General features: G+C 34.9%; 1 long non-coding RNA gene across 1 annotated transcript; it reads left to right on the top strand.

Moving 5' to 3' along the window:
* The first annotated feature begins 12,897 nt into the window (after positions 1 to 12,897).
* LOC135211627 (uncharacterized) lies at positions 12,898 to 14,931 on the top strand. Its single transcript, XR_010313679.1, has 3 exons — positions 12,898 to 13,063; positions 14,473 to 14,513; positions 14,835 to 14,931. It is a non-coding gene; the product is annotated as an uncharacterized LOC135211627 (long non-coding RNA).
* Positions 14,932 to 14,933: the final 2 nt, after the last annotated feature.

Here is a 14,933-nt window from a genome sequence, read left to right as displayed (position 1 = left end):
CCGATAAAAAACAAAATAAAAAGAGTAAGCCTAACTGAATCTCTCATCCATCAAAGATAAGTTTGCTTATTCATTAGACACCTATCAAAGATTTCAAGTGTAGATTTAAAAATCTCTTCCTCTCCATCTAAAGTATTCATCAGACACCAGTCATAAGCGTAGAGCTAGTCATGATTCCTGATTCAGCAATGTCGTGACGAGGCACTAGAATTCAAAATTCACAAATGAATGTTGCTCAGCAACGTTTACTCTTTGACTTGCTCTCTTGTGGTGCTTTGAGGTGTTCCACCTCTAGGCCCATGTTCTAAATTTTTCCGTTCTTTAAACCATTTGATTCATCTATGTATGATTTTCTCCGGTTTATCAAGCTTTCTTGATATCTCTCCAACAGGAACTTGCACCGAATGCAGTGCAATAATTGTCTCTCGTTCATCGAGGGATGTTTCTTAGACTGATAAATGCCACATTGATAGATTCCCGTGCACATAACATTAAAAGCAATAGAGCTAGGTCGCCTGGTTCACAGTTAGGATATCGTTATTTTTTTTTTCTTATTTCATAGCATTTTGTGAGATTCCAAAGTTTTCTGTAAAGTTTAACAAATGGAATAGTTCAAATACCTTCAACTTAATATTGAAATGATAATTTAAGGACTATGTTTATGCGATACTACTAGTGATAGGTGTCTCCTATCTATTTGGTAATGTATATCTATGGTTGCGATATGACGTTTTTTATCACTTCGTTTCGTTCACATCAATTTTGCTATTTGGAAAATAGTTTTACACAATAACATAACATAATGTTCTAAAGATATCAGTGACTGTTTTTAACGTCATTACATATGATTTCTTCCATTTTTGAAAAGAAAAATCGATAAATAAGACATAAATCGTGCGTCAGGCAGGTGAACGAAAAATTATGAAACTCTGCCAATAGTTTTGTGACCGACAGTACATTCTTAAGTCTGTATTATGGTAGTACTAGTAATTATAGGGTACGTATTTGGAACGGCTCTTTCCAGGCCGCGTAACAAGGCGAACGCAATGTTTCCTCTTCTGCTCGAGATTGTCCTGTCTCGTTTGTCTGGAAGACAGAAGACACCTTAATATATTCTCCTGATGACAGAGTCAAGGAAAACATTAATCACAAGAGACAGAGAACCGAATATCTTACGGTTGGTTCGACAGTAGTACTTGAAATGGTGAACTATTTATGGTCGAAGGCTCCCGATTTTTGGTGGTACCCATATTTTTTTGTTGACGGAGGGCTGATCAGTCACGTCTACCTTACCTCTCTCGCCCTCTCTTTCGTTCTGTCTTCGCATGAAACTCAAACATGAATCTTGCAAGTCAGTTAATCAATAATTATATAGGCCTACTTTGCTTTTGTAAACTCCTTCGTAGAATCTAGTCATGGCTAATTAAAGTAGTATTCTTCTAAATCTGGATCCTTTTTTATCTCTTTACTGTGTAATTCAAAAGTCTCTATTGTAAATGGAAAGTTTTAAAAGCATAAACAGAAATCGATGACGTGAATAGAACGAAGTAGAAACGCAATGTAGAAAAAAAAATATTTTAGAACGAATGGACGATTTCGTCGCAGCAATTGCTACAGATCACCTGAGGTCAATTTTCATAATGATTCTCAAAAGTGGCGATATCATGGCTCCCCTCCATTAGGAATTTATTATCAAACTGATTTCAATTGCGCACCTAGTAGTATTATATCATACTGCTGGAGACGTGTCATCGTTGAATGGCTTGATGTCGTTTAAAGACTTTCCTGATCGCTGGTCTAGCTAGGCTTGTGAATGGAAGAGCATTGGAGCGTATTTGAAGCTTTCATGAACTTGAATATATTCACAACTATTGAATGAATATATTTCTGAGTGGTTTATGATAATTCATGTTAATTTCAGGATGGCGAGAACCTCATTTATATAGATACTGACATTTGAGACAGTCAGTAGAAAGGAAGAAATACCATTTGGTTTAATTACATACCAAAGTTTTCTCTCACTTTAAGTTTAAGATTATATATATATATATATATATATATATATATATATATTATATATATATATATATATATATATATATATATATATATATACTCATATATATATATATATATATATATATATATATATATATATATATATATATATATATATATATATGATATAGAGAGAGAGAGAGAGAGAGAGAGAGAGAGAGATGGATGTATGAGTGAGAGAAAGAGAGAGAACACGTTTTCATCTTTTCGTTAGCCAATCTTACAAGTATTTTTCTTTCAAACAAGACAAAGGCTTTCTTTCTTCGAATTAATTCCTGCTCTCTGATCCTGATGTCTCCTGAATTTCAGGTGTATTGGATTTATTTTCTATTATCATATTTATTCATTTATTACTTTTTTCCTTTAACCCCCGCCCCCCTTCTCTCTCTCTCTGTTAGCTGATTTTTCATTGAAGCCCTCTTGGGTTAATTCTTAAAACTTAATTAGTCTGTTACCTCTGCCCATAGAGGATTTTAGACGATTAGCTTATTTAGGCCTATAGTCCACTATTCCATAGACCTATGGACTAAGAGTGGTTCACAGGACGGCAATAATTCGTGACCGGTAGTTTTCAGAGACCCAAAATGAAAGTGTAGTAACATAAGGGCACTTTTTTCTTCTTCTTTTCAAGTTTGGCATTTTGTTGTTTTCACGTGCAAAACATTTGCGAATGGACTTACCTTTCAGTCTAATTTCAGTTTAAAATTCATAATGAACATGATTCTGAAATTATATTATTTAAACTTCAACTTGTGAATTTCTCCAGAGAATATACACAAGTGAAGCAACACTTTAAAATAATTAGGAGTCAACATAAACATCAAAATCATATATACGACTAATCTACGTCAAGGATTAATATGAGTATTGGAAGCTATACAGGGTTCTATACTGACGTCAAAAGAATATCTGAAAGGGCTCAATATAATCTTTTGAATACACGAGATTTGGAAAATATTTTAGATACATATGATATAGTGTCAATTCACCTGAATTCATTTTTACCAAAATATTTTAAGCACATCTCTCTCTCTGGTTTCTGGTAATCTAGTTACCCAATCTAATTACTAATCTCTCTCTATCTCTATCTCTCTTTGAAAAGATACCTCTCTTTATCTGTGATTTTTGTTCTCTCTCTCCTTGCCATCTGATAATCTCTCTCTCTCTCTCTCTCTCTCTCTCTCTCTCTCTCTCTCTCTCTCTCTCTCTCTCTGAGATGAATCCTTGTACCACATCATCGAACATTTGAAAATGAAAAAAAAAAAAAAAAGGCGAACATTCGTTCATTAGAACCTCCTGAGAAGACATATTATTCAGAACTATTAAAACTATTTTCGAAATCGCATAGGTACACCATTTCCGAGTTTATTAAACTCGAGAGATAAATGAGAAACATAACAATAGGGATAAAATCTATTATAGAAATATATACATATGTGTGTGTGCATAAGTTTTGTTAAAAGCAACATATACGTTTTGGGCCATAATCACTGGAACACTGATTTATTTCTTAAAAGCGTCTTTTTTTTTTTCTTTCTTTTTTAATATCAGCTATAGGCGAGCCACATGGCCAGACTAAAAAATGGCCAGAAATAATAATAATAAAAAAAAACTGCTACCAAGAATTAACTTGAGGAAAATGGATTGGCAGTTACTGGCCGTGTTGCTCATCGTAAGCAATTCTGTAGTACTATACCTACTGTCTGACCGGAAGTTTCCAATTCCTGCTGTCTTGCCATCAATGTTGCCGTTTTTTCTTCACAACATTGCCTATTAGCAGTATTACCATACACAGTTTTCTTTTTTACGTTAGTTATGATTTAATGGTTAGACTGCGTTTTTTCTGATGTAGAATTATTTTGCGAGACGTAAATAAACTGCACGTCACTAGCTTAGCATAGAGTAGTTTTGACAAAGAAAAATAAAGGATTTCAATAAAATTCATTTCTATAAATAAGCAGGATATCTTTTATAACGTTATTTTTATAACAAAACATAAAAAGGCAAAGAGACGAAGGTTGCCAGAGAGCCAGATGTCACCAGAAAGCCACACTAGTAGACGAAGTTATTCAAAACGGCAACACTGCTTGCCACTTCAGACGGACAATAAGGGTTTGAGGAGAGAGTAGATACCAGATAGCAATAGAATATCAACATCATCCAGGTAAAAGTCCCTTTTCTGAGCCACTCCTTGCTACATGAAACGTTTTTAAGTAGAATAAATGCTGAAACTACTGAAAACCTTTTGATACTAAACTATCCACTATTCCCCTCTAAAATGCCTAATTATCTTGATGGCATTAATTTGAGTTATAATTTATGGATGTAATCTTACGCTAGGTCTAATTTTTCAACACCGGAGCTTCTTGGGGGCGGAGCCTGCGACAAGACAGCTCCTGTTTCAGTGCAATTTTTTGTCAGATAATTCTAAAACAATTTTTTTAATGATTTCTTAGCGTCTTGTGCTTTTCTTTTGAACAAGACAACTCTAATTAGCTGTTGATTTCCACCTGCAGCTAGACTTATTCTACACCTAATTTTGTTTTGCAACAAATGAGGAAAGCCCCATGAAATAGACCCCTGATTAATTAATTCAGTCACTAGTTCTACATGACTGAGTTTTTACAATCCGTCAACATTCGTGAGGTGTTAATTACTCTTGAACAACAGAGATTACATATGACACTATTTATTCTGAAGAATTATTCCACGGTGGATTTCTCTTGAGCCAAGTCATCCTTTGACTAAATTACAACTATAATTACCTATTCTCTTTTTCAGGGACTGGTCTGAATTCTATAGACTCTTTAAACCGACTACCATGGGTTTTATGAATTCTTATTCCGGAGGCATATTTTACAACTGATTTTGTAACAGAGTTCGCAGGCGACCAATTCTAGGCGAAAGACTGGAATGGGGCAGTTGGAAACAATTTCCTGTAGAAGCTTAATTGCTACTCTTTGTCTTAAAGCTCTGGTCTTCTTCTCCTTCTCCTTCTTCTTCTTCTTCTTCTTCTTCTTCTTCTTCTTCTTCTTCTTCTCTTCTTCTTATTTTTCTTCTTCTTCTTCTTCTTCTTCTTCTTCTTATTATTATTATTATTATTGTTATTATTATTATTATTATTATTATTATTATTACTACTAGCTGACCGACCAAGCTCTGCTTGGGATAACACTGAATGACAACTGATAACAACTTTCTCTCTCAAATCTCCTCTCTCTCGTCTCTCTCTTCTCTCCTTCCTTCTCTCTCTCTCTCTCTCTTTCTCTCTCTCCGTCACTCTCTTCCCTCTTCTCCCAACCGTCACTGTCTTTCTTTCCCTCTTTTTTCTCACTAATACCAACTCTCTCCCTCTCTCTCTCTCACTATTTCCATCTTTCTCCTACCTACCACCCCCTCTACTCCCCCTCTCTCTCTTCATCTCCCTCTTGCTCCTTTCTCTCGCTCTCTCTTTCTCTCTCCAACCAACACTGTCTCTCTCCCTCTTTCTTCTCACTAATACCAACTCTCTCTCTCTCGCAATACGATGAGGTAACAGGAAGGGAGCTGGCACTTCTCATCTATGAGATCAACAACAGCCATAACCAAAAAGATGCAAAAGCATTCATAGATATATTAGAAGGATATGTATGATCCTTCAAACTGGAACAAATCAACAGAAAACATCTTGAAAATAATTGAAGAATTTCCAAATAAAATCCAAGTGGTCAAGAGACTCATAAAGAAAATATACATAAATCAACATATTCCGACAAAGAAAATTAATAAGGTGAACATTGTGAATATCCTAATTGATGCATTAGGAAAAAGATTGCCAAAAGCATGCAAACTGTGTGAGGTGTAGTATAGCATAGTTAATCCACAAAACCTGATCAGAAAATGTGCTGCATGCAACATTCCGACGCATCCGCAATGCGCTGAAGTAATGCAAGATATGAGAAAAGATACCAGAATATTTTGCTCAACATGTCTATCATGGATAGACAATGTTATTAAATCAAGACTGAATGTACAAATAGTTAAGGTTGAAGAAGAAGAGGAAGAGGATGAAGAAGAGGAGGAAAACGGAAAAGAAGTAAACAAAACTGAAATGACAGAAAAAAATAAGGAAAACAAAGAACAAGATAAAAGTATGGATGCAGAGATACTCATTGATACTACATATGAGGCAATCAAGCAGCATACATACGAAGAAATAAATTACGACATGACAACACAAAAGAAAATCCCGAAGAGGCTCTACCCAGATCTGAACAATGATGGGAAAGAGGAAAAAATAGACAAGAAAAACAAAGTCTGCAACCTATTGAAAAGAGGGAATTGCAGATTTGGAGAAAGATGTTACTACAAACATCCTAAGGTATGTCACAACTATGAAATATATGGTAAATGTGCATACCTAGACGGCTATGAGGATGATTGCAAAGATCTACATCCAAAAATATGCAAAAACCTAAAAGAAGGAAAAGGATGTAAGTTCGACAAAAAATGTAAATATATGCACCCTGTAGCCATGAATCAAAACCAAATAAATAATCAATCAAATAATAAAATCCAAAATAAGAAAGAAACAAATAAAGAGAGGAACAAAGAATATCAGGTGAAAGAAAAAACCAAGCCATCACCGCGATATGGTGTTTCAGCAAAATATTTTCAACCATCAGCTCCAAAATACAACTCAAGAGATAAGAACTGTATTTATGATGCAAGAGGATATTGCAGATACGGAGATAATTGCAGATTCAGACACAAAATGAATAATTATGATGAAGAAAGATAAAATATTATGGTAAAGTTGGATTTTTTAATGTCAGAATTTCTGGAAATGAAGAAAAGAACAACATACCAGAACAGGAAAGAGACATGGGAAAATCCTTATTATTACCCATATTAAATGAAGGAGAAAACACGCAAACAATCATAGTGATGAATGCGCAAGGTTTAGTTACGAGTAACTCAAAAAGAAAAATAGAGTACTTAGAAGAACTAACCCAAATTGAAAAGAAAATAGATATAATGAATATAAGTGAAACCTGGTATTCCCAAGAGACTGGTAATGATGATCAAATAAAAGGGTTCCAAACTTATAGATCAGATAGAAAAAATAGGAATCAAGGGGGAACCGCAATATATGGGAAAGACAAAAAACAAGGAAAAATATATGAGAAATAGTATAGTAACTCAGAATGTGAACTAATAGCGGTAGAATTTGAATCTGAAAAATTAATGAACATAGTAATATATAGACCCCCTAATACTAAAGAGTTTGACATAATAATAGAAAAATTGGATGATATATGTAGAAATCACAAGGACTGGACTATTCTCCTATCTGGAGACTAACTTTCCTTTCGTAGACTGGAAAGAACGAATAGGAGATTGTGGTTGTATTTATACATATAAAAAAGAGAGTAATAGTAGTGCAGAAGATAAGAGGCAATTCGAAAAGCTATTAGATATGCTACTAGAATACAACATTCAACAAATAAATCACCTGCCAACAAGAAAGGAAAATACTTTAGACCTAGTATTTGTGATTGAGGTGAATTATGTTAAAGAAATAATAGTTTATAATGCGAGTATTTCAGACCATAATGTTATAGAATTAACAGTCCATTCCAAAGCAAGTGAAAACAGAGATAAGCAAGAAATGAAAAAGTGGGAAGGATATGGAAAATACAACTTCTACAGTAAAAATATAAATGGTCAGAAATAAATGAAGAATTAAACAAAGATTGGGATAACATTTTCGTAAGTGATGACATAAGGGTAAATACGGAGATATTATATAAAATATTAGAGAAAATAGTGGATAAATATATACTGAAGAAGAAAAGTAAACATCAGTCATGCATACCAAGAGACAGAAGGATCTTGTTCCAGAAAATCAGAAAGTGGAAAAAAGGTCTTGCAAAAGAAAAAAAATGCATGGAAAGTTATAGAACTAAAAAGTAAGATAGAAAATGCAGAACAAAAGATTATACAATCAAAAGAAAATGAAAAACTGATCTTGGAAGAAAAAACCCTAGTAAATATCAAGCAAAACCCCAAACTATTATACTCGTACACGAAAAAGATGAATAAAAGAAGAATAGAAATAGGCCCTCTAAGAATTGAGGGGAGATTAACGAATGAAAAAAAGGAAATATGCAACATATTGGCAGAACGATATAAGAGAGAATTCACCCCTAGAATTGATAATGAAGATAATGATATAGAAATAAGGGACAAAAATAGTGAATATTTAGCTGACATAGATATTAATGAAGCTGATATTGTGCAGGCTATTAATGAAATTAAAAATGGAGCTGCTGCAGGTCCTGATGGTGTCCCTGCTATTTTGTTAAAGAAAGTAGTTCATTCTATAGCAAAGCCACTTGCAATATTATTAAGACAAAGTGTAGACACAGGCAAGATTTATGATGAGCACAAATTAGCATATATTACCCCTACTTTCAAAAGTGGATCAAGTAATTATAGGCCTGTGAGTCTAACATCACATATTATGAAAGTGTATGAAAGGGTAATGAAGAAAAATATTATGAAACATTTAATAAAAAATAATTTGTTTAATATAGGACAACATAGATTTGTACCCAGAAAAAGTACATAAACCCAACTGTTAGTCCACCGTGAGAACATATGCAAAACTATGAAAAGCGGAAATGAAACAGATGTGGTTTATCTAGACTTTGCAAAAGCTTTTGACAAAGTAGACCATAATATATTAGCGAAAAAAATTAGAAAACATAATATAGTGGATAAAGTAGGAAGATGGTTAAATGAATTTTTACACAACAGAAAACAGATAGTTATTGAAAACGATGACAAATCGGATGAAGCTAGGGTAATATCCAGTGTACCACGAGGTAAGGTGTTAGCTGCATTACTGTTTGTTATTATGATTGCAGGCATAGACAGTAATGTTAAGGACTCGGTAGTGAGTAGTTTCGCCGATGACACAAGAATAAGTAGAGAAATTACTTGTGATGAAGATAGGAAAGCGCTACAAAGAGACCTTAACAAAGTGGATGATTGGGCAGAGGTAAATAGGATGATATTTAACTCTGATAGAAATTTGAACCAAATAAATTATGGAGACTGACAGAAGGAAAGCTATATGCATATAGGGGACCTAATAATGAGACAATCACAAATAAGGAAGCAGTTAAAGACCTTGGTGTGATGATGAATAGGAACATGTTATGCAATGATTAAAAAGCAATTCTATTGGCAAAATGTAAAGCAAAAATGGGAATGTTGTTACGGCACTTCAAAACAAGAAAAGCTGAACACATGATTATGCTTTATAAAACATATGTTCGTAGTCCACTTGAATATTGCAATATGATATGGTACCCACACTATCAAAAGGATATTGCACAAATAGAGAGTGTACAAAGGTCCTTTACAGCTAGAATAGAAGGCGTTAAGGACCTTGACAACTGGGAAAGACTACAATCCTTAAAATTATATAGTCTAGAAAGGAGAAGAGAATGCTACATGATAATTCAGGCATGGAAACAGATAGAAGGAATAACCAAAAACATCATGGAGCTAAATATCAGAAAGAGCAAGCAGAGGTAGATTAATAGTGCCCAAAACTATACCAGGAAAAATAATGAAAGCACACAGAACATTAATCCACTATGCACCAACATCGATAATGCAGCGTCTATTCAATGCGTTGCCAGCTCATCTGAGGAATATATCAAGAGTGAGCGTAGATGTGTTTAAGAATAAGCTCGACAAATATCTAAGCTGCATCCCAGACCATCCAAGATTGGAAGATGAAAAATATACTGGAAGATGTGCTAGCAACTCTCTGGTAGATATTAGAGGTGCCTCACACTGAGGGCCCTGGGGCAACTCGAACAAGATATAAGGTCTGTAAGTTAAGGTAAGGTCTCTCTCTCTCTCTCTCTCTCTCTCTCTCTCTCTCTCTCTCTCTCTCACTATTTCCATCTTTCTGCTACCTATCACCCCCTCAACTCCCTCTCTCTCTCTTCATCTCCCTCTTGCTCCTTTCTCTAGCTCTCTCTTTCTCTCTCCAACTTTCACTATTGCTTTCCCTCTTTCTTCTCACTAATACCAAAACCCCAAACTATTTTACTCATGTGTGAAAAAGATGAATAAAAGAAAAGTAGAAATAGGCCCTCTAAGATATGAAGGGCGATTAGCGAATGAAAAAAAAGGCAATACGCAACATATTAGCAGAAAGATATAAGAGAGAATTTACACCTAAAATTGATAATGAAGATAATGATGCAGAAATAATAGTAGAAAATAGTGAATATTTATCAGACACAGATATTAATGAAGCCAATATTTTCCAGGCTATTAATGAAATTAAAAATGGATCAGCAGCCGGACCAGATGGAATCCATGCCATTTTGTTAAAGAAAGTAGTTCATCCTATGGCAAAGCCCCTTGCAATATTATTAAGACAAAGTGTAGATACAGGCAAGAATAATGATGAACATAAACTAGCATATATTACCCCTACTTTCAAAAGTGGATCACAACTAGAGGCAAGTAATTATAGGCCTGTGCGTCTAACATCACATATTATGAAAGTGTATCTTTGATACATTTTCATAATATGTGATGAAGAAAAATATAATGAAACATTTAATGAAAAATAATTTGTTTAATATAGGAGCACATGGTTTTGTACCCGGAAAAGTACACAAATCCAATTGTTAGTCCACCGTGAGAACATATATAAAAATATGATAAACGTAAAAGACACAGATGTGGTTTATCTAGACTTTGCAAAAGCTTTTGAGAAGGTAGACCATAATACGTATATTACCGAAGAAAATGAGAAAACATAATATTGTGGACAAAGTAGGAAGATGAATAAAAGAATTTTTGCAAAACAGAAAACGGATAGTGATTGCAAACGATGAGATATCAGATGAAGCTAATGTAATATCCAGTGTGCCACAAGGTACAGTGTTAGCTGCATTGCTGTTTGTTATTATGATTGCAGACATAGACAGTAATGTTAAAGAATCGGTAGAGAGTAGTTTCGCCAATGACACAAGAATAAGTTGAGAAATTACTTGTGCTGAAGTTAGGAACTCGCTACAAAGAGACCTAAATAAAATATTTAAATGGGCAGAGTAAATAGGACGGTATGCAACTCTGATAAATTTGAATCAATAAATCGTGGAGATAAAAGAATGCTATATGCATATAAAGGACCTAATAACGAGACAATCACAAATAAGGAAGCAGTTAAAGACCTTGGTGTGATGTTGAATAGGAATATGTTATGCAATGATCAAATAGCAACACTATTGACAAAATGCAAAGCAAAAATGGGAATGTTGTTACGGCACTTCAAAACAACAAAAGCTGAACACATGATTATGCTTTATAAAATGTATGTACGTAGTCCACTTGAATATTGCAATATGATATGGTACCCACACTATCCAAAGAATATTGCACAAATAGAGTGTACAAAGGTCCTTTACAGCTAGAATAGAAGTTAAGGACCTTGACTACTGGGAAAGTCTACAATTTTTAAAATTATATAGCCTTGAAAGAAGAAGAGAACGCTACATGATAATACAGGCATGGAAACAGATAGAAGGAATTACCGAAAACATTATGGAACTAAAAATATCAGGAAGAGCAAGCAGACGTAGATTAATAGTGCCCAAAACTATACCAGGAAAACTAAGGAAAGCACACAGGACATTAATCCACTATGCACCAGCATCGATAATGCAGCGTCTATTCAATGCATTGCCAGCTCATCTGAGGAACATATCAGGAATGAGCGTAAATGTGATTAAGAATAAGCTCGACAAATATCTAAGCTGCATCCCAGACCATGCAATATTGGACTCTCTCTCTCTCTCTCTCTCTCCAATCATCACTGTTTCTTTTCCTCTTCCTTCTCACTAATACTAACTCTCTCTTCTCCCAAACACCCGATCTTCTCTCTCTTTCTCTCTGGCTTTTTTCCTCTTTCTTCTCCCTAACACCCCGTCTACTCTTCCTCTCCCTCTCATTCTCTTTCTGTCAACCCCCTTCTCAAACTCCATCCTCTTTGATGTCATTGATGTTTACCGTATAGTATTCTTTTCCAATGATAAGTCATATGTATACAGTAAATATTATGATAAATTCGTAAAGTAACTAACTCACGGGCATAACCTGCCCCGTTTCGTGGGCAAAACCAGCTCCGTTTCAGGGAATCCCTTCTCACCCTCACCCCCCTTCAGATTTCGGGGGAGATGGGATAAAACCTCATTATTGACCATCTTAGGGTTCCCACTATAAACCCTGCCAAGTTTCATGCCCATTGGACCAGCCGTTGGGCATGACTGAATGACTGGACAGACAGACAGGCAGACTGACTCACATAATGTCCATTATAGTAAGATTATTATTAGCAATATTTACGAGAGCAGTAATGTTCTATACATAAACTTCATCTTAAAATTGTAGTGATATATCATCATGATGGTACAGAAACTATAACACATGCATATGTGTGTGTGTATATATATATATATATATATATATATATATATATATATATATATATATATATATATATATACATGTGTGTGTGTGTGTGTGTGTGAAAAAGTGAGAATATTACCAAAAATCATCATTGTGAAACAAGTGTACGCAGTTCATTTTTAATAAATGATTCCGAGCTAATGGTTTTCACAAGCCACAGGTGTTTGGAAATACCCAAAATACAAAGAAAAAAAATACAAAATGACTCATGAAAGACGTCACAGCAAATCCACAGAGGCTCAGGTGTGTGTGTGTGTGTGTGTGCCCATGGCCTTTATAAACTGGGTTAGAGACGCTACCAACTCAGAGAAGGTGGCTCTTTCATCCTGACCTATTGCTTCTCCTGTCATAGTATTCCACTTTTGACTCAGTCGTGAACTTCGTAGAGTGAATCCCAAACTTTACCTTCGACTGAGGCAGGATGGAATACTTTCAGCTGACTTTAGGTCTCCTCCTCTTGGTGAGTTTGGGCAGGTTTCCTATTCTCTCTCTCTCGTAAGATGTTGTAGTCCTTTGGGTAAGTTTGGACAGATTTCCTGTTTTATTTTATTTTATTATTATTTGTAATTTTTCTTACCTCAAAATGTTGTAGTCCTTTTTGTCAGTTTGGCAGATTTCCTTCTCCCTCTCTCTCTCTCTCTCTCTCTCTATCAAAAAATGCTTAGTGGTTACATCTACCCGATGAAAGGGCTAGATTTCCATGAATGCAGATAGGACTACGTAGTATTTTCCACGAATTTGTCATTTCATTTACACATGAAATAGGTTTGCACAGCTTTCTTGGAAAAAGTAGGCCTAGCAATTGAATCAATTGATCGATAAGCATTCTAGGATTATAGCTTATGTAAATCTGACACCATCATCGTTATCACATCATCAATATTAACACCACTCACAACGAAAGATGACTTATCAACAAAAACTGAAGAAGTCTGCAAATAAATGAATATGGACTTAGGAGATAGGTCTAAAGCATTCTAAGCCCAAAGAGTCATGGTGGTTACATAAAAGCAAGGAACTTAAACAAATTAACTGCACCGAACCAGACATGTCAATCCTTTTGAGATATTTTTCTGCCTGTCTGATGGCCAGCAACCTCGACAAGGTAGATCCCTTACTCCTAAAAAAGTCTTTTATATTTTGAGATGATTTTCTTCATGATGTTCCATTTCCCTGGGCCATTTTGATCTTTGGAATGGGAAAATAGGAAGCTATCCCTCATGCGCAAAGAGTTATGGGTCTAGCAGCCAAATCCTTTGTATAAATGTTCATGCTAAAACCTTGCCATGCATATACTTCAAATCACATAACTTAGCATCAATACAATGCCTTGTGAACTAAAAGAAGGCCTTCTGTTAATCCATTTTAATGTACTATATAACATAACAAGGCATGATATGACCTCCAGCTTACTCAGGATGCGTGCAAGATTTTCCCTTCACGCATAAGTTGTAAACATTATCTTCCTAACTTAACGTAAATTAAAATGTGCTAAAATCTAAGCTGCATCCCAGACCATGCAAGATTGGACTTCTCTCTCTCTCTCTCCAATCATCACTGTTTCACCAACGAAAATTTAAATAAATATGCTATATTTTATTGGCAATCTTTTTCTGTACGGTTTAACATGCACATTATTTATTTTTTATTCTAATTTTTCATTCTAATGAAATTATAAATACCCTATCCTAACGTTCCTGGACCTTTAACTCAACACAAAACACATTTTTCAGACCTTTTTATGCTCTTTGATAGACCTCTCCTAACCCCCCAACAACATCAACAACAAAGTAGTAGGCTTACTCCTCGGGTAAGCGATACAAACCTTTCTAAGATGGATGCTAACCTATTTCCACACTTTATCCTCAGAGTTTCTGCTTGGTGAACGCCCTCCCTTCTTCAAATGAAAAGTAAGTCAGTCTTTTCATATCTTTCCGTTCGATATTTGGTCTCTTAAACCTTCGTTAGATGTTACAAATGTTTTTTGAAAGGACTGAAAATCCTTGGTAATTTTCAAACATAAAATCATATATATATGTAAATATTTTTTGGACATTCATGCGTCAGTGACATAAATAGGAATCTAATATTCCTATTCAAGCTTATATCAACGATATAGACATTCTAAACAGCCATATGTCAATGCAATGAGTAGGCCTATGTCTGTTTGTCTTGTAGTCACATCAGCATAGTTATCATTTTTTCTTGTAACCTTCTTCTTCTCTGTTCAGGGACGCCTTCACGGGACCAGAACCAAAAAATAATGTGACCCAATCCTGGATTTTGGGTCCCAAAAACTCTGAAATTGACAGACAAGGTAATTTCCAGGC

Source organism: Macrobrachium nipponense, chromosome 4, assembly GCF_015104395.2.
Source record: "Macrobrachium nipponense isolate FS-2020 chromosome 4, ASM1510439v2, whole genome shotgun sequence".
Classification (NCBI taxonomy): Eukaryota; Metazoa; Arthropoda; class Malacostraca; order Decapoda; family Palaemonidae; genus Macrobrachium; species Macrobrachium nipponense.
Note: the sequence above shows the minus strand (reverse complement) of the source record. Positions and strands in the feature narration are given on the sequence as shown.